This window comes from Epinephelus lanceolatus, chromosome 16 (genome assembly GCF_041903045.1).
Source record: "Epinephelus lanceolatus isolate andai-2023 chromosome 16, ASM4190304v1, whole genome shotgun sequence".
Taxonomy (NCBI): Eukaryota; Metazoa; Chordata; class Actinopteri; order Perciformes; family Serranidae; genus Epinephelus; species Epinephelus lanceolatus.
This window is the reverse complement of record NC_135749.1, coordinates 43458703-43468808: the sequence shown is the minus strand read 5'-3', so window position 1 is coordinate 43468808 and position 10106 is coordinate 43458703. Positions and strand designations below refer to the sequence as shown.

General features: G+C 40.7%; 1 long non-coding RNA gene across 1 annotated transcript; it reads left to right on the top strand.

Moving 5' to 3' along the window:
• The first annotated feature begins 4237 nt into the window (after nucleotides 1–4237).
• Nucleotides 4238–4930, top strand: LOC144467395 (uncharacterized). Its single transcript, XR_013493625.1, has 2 exons — nucleotides 4238–4284; nucleotides 4664–4930. It is a non-coding gene; the product is annotated as an uncharacterized LOC144467395 (long non-coding RNA).
• Nucleotides 4931–10106: the final 5176 nt, after the last annotated feature.

Genomic DNA, 10106 nt, shown 5'->3' with positions numbered 1-10106 from the left:
CTTGCATGTTGTCTGGGCGCAACAGTCCAACATTAGCGCCCCTAGTGGCTGTTGGCAGAAATTAGCGCCCCTAGTGGCTGTTGGCAGAAATTCAACGGAGCTTCGCCTCTTGGTATCCATGCTCTTTGTATAGGGTACGTCACAAGTCTCAGGCTGCGTCCGAAAGGCCCACTGGCATACTGTCAAGCCAGCAGATGGGGTGCTTTCCAGCAGATGGGGTGCTTTCGTAGGCACTCCAGCTGCTGGCAGAGCAGAGGTACTGCACCAAAATCTGAACGCACCTGTGACTATTGAAATTGCCCAAAAATGAAGCTGGCCACTCTACCCACCAGCAACATGTCTGCAAGCTCTCTCATGCTTCTCAACATGCAAAATGCGAGGCGTAGGCGAGCCACAGCTCACAGACGCCTCCTTTTGCACATAATAATTAATTCACTGCCACAGTAAGCAATTACATGACATGCCACACTCAAAAACTTAAACTTTGCACTTTGAAGATCCTTTATATTGTTTTTGAAATAATCCAACCTGTTATGGTGATGACAACCATCATCACTTCTCATAAGTGTCACAACGTTAACATCGTGTCAATCAATTGATTAGTTAATTGAATATCAATATCTAGATGCAGCATTTCCACCAGCACATTCTGTCATGTGTGTAGGCTGAGTCACTTTGAACACCTGTCACCTCACACAGTACAATGACGAAAACTGCTCTGCCATGATGTACTTTCATTATGCCAAACTTTATCATCATTTGTTTTAACAGTACTAGTATTTATTATTATCATTACTTATTTTATTATTGTTGTTTGTTGTTGTTTTTTGAATGTCAAACGAATGTTTATGTCCAATATCAAACTAACTCAATACCGGTATAAAACAGACCGCTTTGTTCATAATCATAATAGGAGAAATACATTTTTGACCAATGAAAACTGTGTGTGTTGATAACTGTATATTTGTGCAACTTAAATCTTTAGCTTGTTGCACATAGGAGGCGTACAGACCTATATATATATATATATACAGTACAGGCCAAAAGTTTGGACACACCTTCTCATTCAATGCGTTTTCTTTATTTTCATGACTATTTACATTGTAGATTCTCACTGAAGGCATCAAAACTATGAATGAACACATGTGGAGTTATGTACTTAACAAAAAAAGGTGAAATAACTGAAAACATGTTTTATATTCTAGTTTCTTCAAAATAGCCACCCTTTGCTCTGATTACTGCTTTGCACACTCTTGGCATTCTCTCCATGAGCTTCAAGAGGTAGTCACCTGAAATGGTTTCCACTTCACAGGTGTGCCTTATCAGGGTTAATTAGTGGAATTTCTTGCTTTATCAATGGGGTTGGGACCATCAGTTGTGTTGTGCAGAAGTCAGGTTAATACACAGCCGACAGCCCTATTGGACAACTGTTAAAATTCATATTATGGCAAGAACCAATCAGCTAACTAAAGAAAAACGAGTGGCCATCATTACTTTAAGAAATGAAGGTCAGTCAGTCCGGAAAATTGCAAAAACTTTAAATGTGTCCCCAAGTGGAGTCGCAAAAACCATCAAGCGCTACAACCAAACTGGCACACATGAGGACCGACCCAGGAAAGGAAGACCAAGAGTCACCTCTGCTTCTGAGGATAAGTTCATCCGAGTCACCAGCCTCAGAAATGGCAAGTTAACAGCAGCTCAGATCAGAGACCAGATGAATGCCACACAGAGTTCTAGCAGCAGACCCATCTCTAGAACAACTGTTAAGAGGAGACTGCGCGAATCAGGCCTTCATGGTCAAATAGCTGCTAGGAAACCACTGCTAAGGAGAGGCAACAAGCAGAAGAGATTTGTTTGGGCCAAGAAACACAAGGAATGGACATTAGACCAGTGGAAATCTGTGCTTTGGTCTGATGAGTCCAAATTTGAGATCTTTGGTTCCAACCGCCGTGTCTTTGTGAGACGCAGAAAAGGTGAACGGATGGATTCCACATGCCTGGTTCCCACTGTGAAGCATGGAGGAGGAGGTGTGATGGTGTGGGGGTGTTTTGCTGGTGACACTGTTGGGGATTTATTCAAAATTGAAGGCACACTGAACCAGCATGGCTACCACAGCATCCTGCAGCGACATGCCATCCCATCCGGTTTGCGTTTAGTTGGACCATCATTTATTTTTCAACAGGACAATGACCCCAAACACACCTCCAGGCTGTGTAAGGGCTATTTGACCAAGAAGGAGAGTGATGGAGTGCTGCGGCAGATGACCTGGCCTCCACAGTCACCGGACCTGAACCCAATCGAGATGGTTTGGGGTGAGCTGGACCGCAGAGTGAAGGCAAAGGGGCCAACAAGTGCTAAACACCTCTGGGAACTCCTTCAAGACTGTTGGAAAACCATTTCAGGTGACTACCTCTTGAAGCTCATGGAGAGAATGCCAAGAGTGTGCAAAGCAGTAATCAGAGCAAAGGGTGGCTATTTTGAAGAAACTAGAATATAAAACATGTTTTCAGTTATTTCACCTTTTTTTGTTAAGTATATAACTCCACATGTGTTCATTCATAGTTTTGATGCCTTCAGTGAGAATCTACAATGTAAACAGTCATGAAAATAAAGAAAACGCATTGAATGAGAAGGTGTGTCCAAACTTTTGGCCTGTACTGTATATATATATATATATATATATATATATATATGTGTGTATGTATGTATGACCGGCGGCTGCCATTGCTCCGCCATGATGTTTTGAATCTTGCCGGGCAGCGACCACGTTGCATTTAAATAGGAGACTGATGATGGCGGTAACATGCCGTGCAACGTCTACAATGAAGTAGAAGACGAAGAAGAAGCCCGTGGTGTATTTTGGGTAAGTAGTAGCCCTGTAGTATGCTCTGCCATCATACTGCAATGTAGGCGTGTTTAGTAGGATTGGTAGCACACTACTCCTCCCTACTACGGTTTCAGACATACTACATACTAATTTGGTCTACTACAATCCATACTACTTGGCCTTTCGGACGCAGCCTCTTATTTTATACTGCTAACTCCTAACTCCGTACTTGAACCGGAAGTCGTTCGAGGTCCGCCATCTTTGAGGCCGTCACATGTCTCTTAGGGTGCGTCCCAAGTCTCTTATTTTTATAGTGCTACCAAAGAGCATGGATACCAAGAGGCGAAGCTCAATAGAATGCCCCATAGCAACAGACTCGCCCATGGTTTCGTCCTACCACTGCCATTTTGGACTGTCAGCAGACCACAGCAGACCCGCTTGCATACAAAAACACACAGACAAACTGAAGTATATCGCTATTAATTATGCTTTTAATTTACCTCGTGATCTCTACATATTACATCCATTTATGAGAAGATTAACTTAATTACTCCTTCAAAATCGCCCCATAAGCCAATCTACCAAAAAATGAAAATAAATAAATAAATATTTTAACTAGAAACACATTAATGGCGACGTCACATAGTCAGGAATAAAGATTTATTTACAGTTTGTACAGTAAGGGGACAGTAATAATAATAATAATAATAATAATAATAATATAGGCTATTTTAATATGATATATTTTAATGCTAAAGCAGTAATCAGTTCTGATATAAATGGTCCAAGAGGCCATATACATATATATATATATATATATATATATATATATATACATATACACATACATACATACATATTTATATGTGAGTATATATATGTATATATATGTTACCTTCCCTCCAAAACTGGCATATTAAATTGATATTAAAACACTTCAAAACTTACACCTGAGGAGTTCTTACCTGTCGGGATCCTTCGGGAAATGGTGGAAGGCCAGGTGCAGGGTGTTCCACTGATAGTTGTTGCAGTTAATTGCACTACACTGTTTTCTTTTACTTTTTTTCTCCTCTCTCCTTGACATCTTGCATGTTGTCTGGGCGCAACAGTCCAAGTTCAACAGTCCAAAATGCCGGCAGCGCCCCTCAACTCAATTCAACGGAGCTTCGCCTCTTGGTATCCATGGGTCCCTCCCAAGTCCCTTAAATTACTGCTAGTTATCTTACCTAGCTGACTTTGCTAACTGTTTAGCCCCTCCCACCCATAGATATATATATATACATAGATGCCGCACCCTGGCTTGTGGGATGCGTCAATACTGCCGCCATCTTGCCTAGGTGCTCTGACCAGTTCAGACCCATGTCAGACTAGGCAAAAATGCCACATTTTTGCTCTGCATTTGGGTGTAAAAACGAAAGAAGTGTTAAAACCAAGCAGAAGGGAATAACATTCCACAGGTAAGAAGTTGTTTTACAATATTTTGCTGTTACGAACATGTTTAATGAGATATATATCTCAAAAAGTGATCCTTCTTTTAAGCTAATCAAGTAAAGTAACTGTCCTGATCTGGTCCTAATGCCAAATTAAGCTAATGCTATGTCACACTACTTAAAGAAAAAAGGTTAACATTTAACGTTATATAATATTACTTATAAAATTATGATGCTTTGTCAAACAGCTATGTCGGTGTATGTGTTGTTCCAAATTATCAACTATCTGTTTCATGGCACCAACGTGACATAACGCAGTATAACGTTAGTAGTTAACTTGTGGCCTGAATTGTAACTACAAATTATGTGGAACTGCGTTTTTCTGACACACTTATTTTGTGTGTAGTTTCCCAAAAAACACAGATAGGAGACGGGCATGGGTAGCAGCAGTGAGGAGAAAGGACTTTGTCCCAAGTGACTCCTCAGTCATCTGCAGCTGTCACTTCAGACCTGAGGACTTCGACAGGACTGGGCAGACTCCTAAAAATAATACTAGCTACTGTACACTGTATTTTTTGTAAATATGACCTAATAATGTAAACAGTTCTGTGTCCAGGCTCCCATGAGCACTGTGGTGTTATACATATGAGATTAAAGCAAAATTTTGTGTAAACATGCAGCTCTAAGTCATTTATTTTCACTTGTACAAAACCAACATTTGTTAATCAGAATCTACACTGCAGCTCGGCACAACCCTGCTGATACACTATTTTATGCACATTGTGTGAAATGTGAATAAACATTTATAGTCAAAATTAATAATTAAATGACATCATATGGTGGGCATTGTACATCTAGTAAGAAAAAATAATATTTATTACATGGGGAAAGTTTAGTTTAAATGTGTTGTAGAACTATTACTGTTACTTTATCTACATAAGATCAAATATTTTGGTATGAAAAGCTGCATTTTTTATTTAACCAAGTATCCTGTATCATAACTACATGTCTGACAATTGTAACAAACCAAACCGCATGAAAATCGGTTGAGAATTCAGCGAGTAATGATGATTTTAATCATAAATAATCTCCTGCCTCAATAGACATACATGCATTAGGCAGCGTGGCTCCACCTGGGCAAGATGGCGGCCGCGTTGACGTATCGCCAGAGATATTGGATGTAGCAAGATACCCCACTCATCTCACTTCCTGGAGCCAAGATGGTGCCAGTGTAAGACGTTCCCTTACGCGGCAAACCAACTCTTTATGCAAAACTTGGATTTTTAACCACCCCTTGGTACAATAAGGACTGTGAATCGCAACACGGTGATGTCGTTAATTTGAGAATTTTGAACTACGTACTACGACCGAGCCTTTTTCCTTTTATTCAGCTCAAGAAATTGATGCTAACAGGCTTAGCTAACGCTCGCTAGCTTGACGTCTATTCAAAGCAGTAACGTACAGTTAAGTTATCCACCTGGAAGGAGTACCACAATGGAAAACGTCGCAACCTAAGTAGTTCCCGCAGACGAACACCAGTTTCTCTTGGATTCGCCCTCCAACAGAAAACAACACGACGGGAGGCCATGGACGACATAACAAACGCCACTCTGCTCGCCGCCATTAACAAGATTGGACAAAATCAGGACTCTTTTCTCGAGAAACTACGGTGCATTGAGAAATCTGTTAATGACAACACAGACGCCATCTGCACTCTGTCCATTTCTTTTGGAGACGTGAAGGAGCAGGTGGGAGGTCTCACTTCCAATATTGCGGAGCTTGAGCAGAAAGTCCTCTCACTCACAAAAGAGAACATCACGCTGCGGGAACAAGTTAATGAAATTGATGTGTACAAGAGAAAATGGAACCTGAAAATATCCGGCGTCCCTGAACATGAAAATGAGAACGTCAAGATGACAGTGATTGATTTACTGTCCAGAGTTTCACCGGAGATTGCCGACTTTCTCCAAAACTCAGTGGATGTGGCACACTATCTTGGACCTAAAAACGGGAAGACTGGCAAAAATGATACAAACAAGCAACCACGCCGCATTATTGTGCAATTTTTGTCTTGCACGCATCGCGACCGCGTTTGGGCAGATGCCAAACGCTCAGAGGTTCTGAAGCAAAAACATATCAAGATCACAGAGGACCTGACGCAACACGTGAAGGATGCACGGGCGAAGCTGTGGCCACTTGTGGAACAAGCCAGAAAAGAAGGGAAGTTGGCGGGTTAAGCCTGATTTATGGTCCTGCGGCGTACCTACAACATACCTACAGCCTGATTTATGGTCCTGCGGCGTACCTACAACATACCTACGTCGTTGCCGTGACGCCGTCGTGAACCCTTCGAACTTCTGCGTCACTCAATTTCGTTGCGGTGCAATTCACCGCCAGAGCGGTAGGAGGCTGCGTTCCTTTCCTGAATGGTTATCGTCGTCTCTAGTTGATTCTTTGTTTAGCGTCCGGCTTTTCCGGTCACAGAGAAATGAACGCGGAGCACGGACAGACGGCTCCGTCCGTATCCGTATTGAACGTTGAGCATAAATGGGCCTTAATACTGCAACATATGTGCAACATCTACATCGCAACAGAAGATGTTTAAAGATGGCGGGGATGGCGCAATCTGGAAATACGGAACCGGAAATGCGTTGCTACCAAGCAAACCAATCACAGCCCTCTCGGTCTGCGCTGGGTCTGCGTCGCCTCGACGTGTAGTTACATTTTTGGGGAGGTGCACGTCAGGCTATGCCGGGGGCTACGGGGAGCCTTCTGCGTAGCCACGTACCCTACGACGTAGCGACGTCGTTGATTTAACGCAGGACCATCAATCAGGCTTTACAATGGCCCTTTTGCGGTCATCGATGGAAGAAGGATCTCTGCGCAGGATGTCACCGCATCACCAGATGGATCAGCAGCTGCATCATCCCACCCCAAGATTTCTACGAGAATATCCCCTTAAAGGAGATTCAATATGCTCACTACATCTGCTGTGGTGAAGTCAACCTGAGATAACAAAAGTAATTATTTTTCTGCAAATATAATCTGACATTGAAAACGGAGTGGTCTTGGATCTTCATCTTTTATTTTACGTGAGTATGCCTTGGTTCAATTCAGAAAACAAGCCTCCTTGCTCATATGGACATTGAGTGGACTTCAGATCTGCCTTAACTTTGAGAGAGCTTGCCTTGGACTACTCCAAAAAGTGTTGTTGTTTTTTTGTTTTGTTATGTGTTTTTTCTTTCTATCCCAAAGACTACACACTTCTTTTATTTTTTTATATCAGCAGGGGGCGCCAAATACTTTTATACACCACTTGCCTCCTTCAGTTGAAAACTGAGTGGACTTGAATTTATTTTCTTATTTTATGAGAGTATGTTTTGGACTGCTTCAGCAAAGTGAGGTACTTTTTTATTTTCTCTCTATTGCACTCTCTACACATTTTATTTATTTTTGATGTCAGCAGGAGGCTATATGCCATTTGCCTCCTTTCTCCTCGTTATCTCTAATGATGATTCTGATGTATGTCCTCTATACTGGTCTCAAAGGTAAATACTGTGCTCATTATTTTAGTTGTTTTTGTTTAAGATTGGTGTTAAAAGTTGATTAATTAAGGGACTTTTTGAAGCACTTTTACTCGTGCAGGGAATTTCATCGTTCATTTCCCTCTTGATAGTTAATCCCTAAATCTCATTTGCAGCACCGTTTAACAGGGGTGTTTCTTAATTCATAGTTTTGCATGTTCTCACACATTTCCAAAGGTTAAAAACTTTCAAGTTTCTACCTAAAAGGTAGCCTTAAATTTTTATGTCACATTTTTCTATGTCTTGTTTTTCTCTTAATGTACGAGGGATTAGGGATATAACTAAAAGAAAAGCCTTATTTTTATTTTGTAAAGCACAAAAAAAGGACGTATACTTCTTACAAGAAACACACTCAGGTCAAAGAGACGAAACATTTTGGAGCAATCAATGGGGTGGTAAAGCTCTTTTTTGTCACAGCTCTATTCATTTTGGGGGAATTATGACCTTATTTGATCGTGGCTTCAAGGGCTCTATTATTGAATCACATTTTTCCTCTGAAGGTAGATGGATGTTAATTGTTATAAAAATGGATGATATGTTAATTATCTTAGCCAACATTTATGGTTTCAATAGGACCACTCAAAATAACACACTACTACCGGAGCTGTCCACCAAGATACTCACTATAAAAAGTAAATTTACTTCAGCCTCACTCATTTTTGGTGGTGACTTCAATGAGGCACCAGATTTATATGCTGACAGATATCCCCCCAGAGTTAGAGCAAGTCGCTCAAATTTACTGATCAGTGAGTTATGTAGCCGATTATCATTATAAGATGCATATAGATTTACACATCCAAACTCTTTTGATTCTTTCACATGGTTTAAATCTGACATGTCTCAGAAATCCCACATTGATCTTTGGCTTATATCTGACTCTCTAGCATCCTCCTTAAGCTCAAGCAGTATCACTGCTGCTCCTCTAATTGACCATGCTGGAATTGATCTTAGCATATCCAATTCAAATTCTAGTAAACAAAGAATTTCTGGATACTGGAAACGTAACTCCTCTTTTCTTCAACTCCCTGCCTATTGTTCAGGTATTAAGGAAATCATAAATGTTTTTACATCCAAAAATGATATCTCCTCTATCTCCAAATGGGAACTGTTTAAATTTGAATGTAGAAAGTTCTCCATCAAATTTAGTAAACAATATGCAAAAACAAAAAATTTAAGATCCACTAATATCTTAAAAGAAATAAATGATATCTTAAACATGCCACTTCCTAATGATGAAAATAAAACAAAATTGCATTCCTTACAAGAGGAACTAAATGTACTTTATATTGAAAAAGCAAAAGGGGCATTTGTCAGGTCAAGGTCAAAATGGTTGGAATTTGGTGAAAAAAATTCTTCATACTTTTTCAGTTTGGAAAAAAGGGGAGGGGAAACAAAAAAGATTTCTTCATTATATGTCAATAATTTACTTACAACTGATGAGAAATCCATTTCTGTTTTTATGTCCAATTTCTATCAAAAACTATATACTTCTGCCTTTGACCCTCAGGTTTGTAGCGCTTTCTTTGATAAGGTTTATACATTTATTCCTAAGATATCTCAGGGAAGCCTTGAATTATGTGAAAGTCCTTTAACCGTTGAGGAACTTGATGCAGTTATCAAAAAACCCCATCCAACAAAAGCCCTGGTCCTGATGGGCTGCCTTTTGAATTTTATAGGACCTTCTGGGAGGATATTAAAGTTATGATTCTGACTGTTTTTCGGGGTCCATGTCATTGGTTCGACAGCCCATTGGTTCGACATCCCATTAGTCCGACTGTCCGCAGTGCTGAACGGCTCGCAGCGGGCGTATGGTGCGCCGCGACCGGCTTGAGGCGAAGCAGGCTCACGGCTTATGTGTTTGTCACTTTCTTTTTCATTTTAACCCACACCATGATCCTTTCCTGACCCTAACCAAGTGGTTTTTGTGCCTAAACCTAACCAGACCTTAACCACAGGGCATCATGATGATTTCGGAACGGACTTCGGAACAATGAGTTTAATATGGTCGGAACAATGGGATGTCGAACCAATGGGCAGTTCCCGTTTTTCGGGAGTGTATAGAGAGTGGAGAGCTAAGTGAATCAATGAAACAAGGCCTCATTACGCTTATCCCTAAGACTAACAAAGACACTTTATATTTAGATAATTGGCGCCCAATCTCTTTGTTAAACTCAGATTATAAACTGTTCGCTTCACTCTATGCCAAAAGACTAAAACCCTGTTTGGACGAAATTATCTCTCCTTCTCAATCTGGGTTTATGAAGG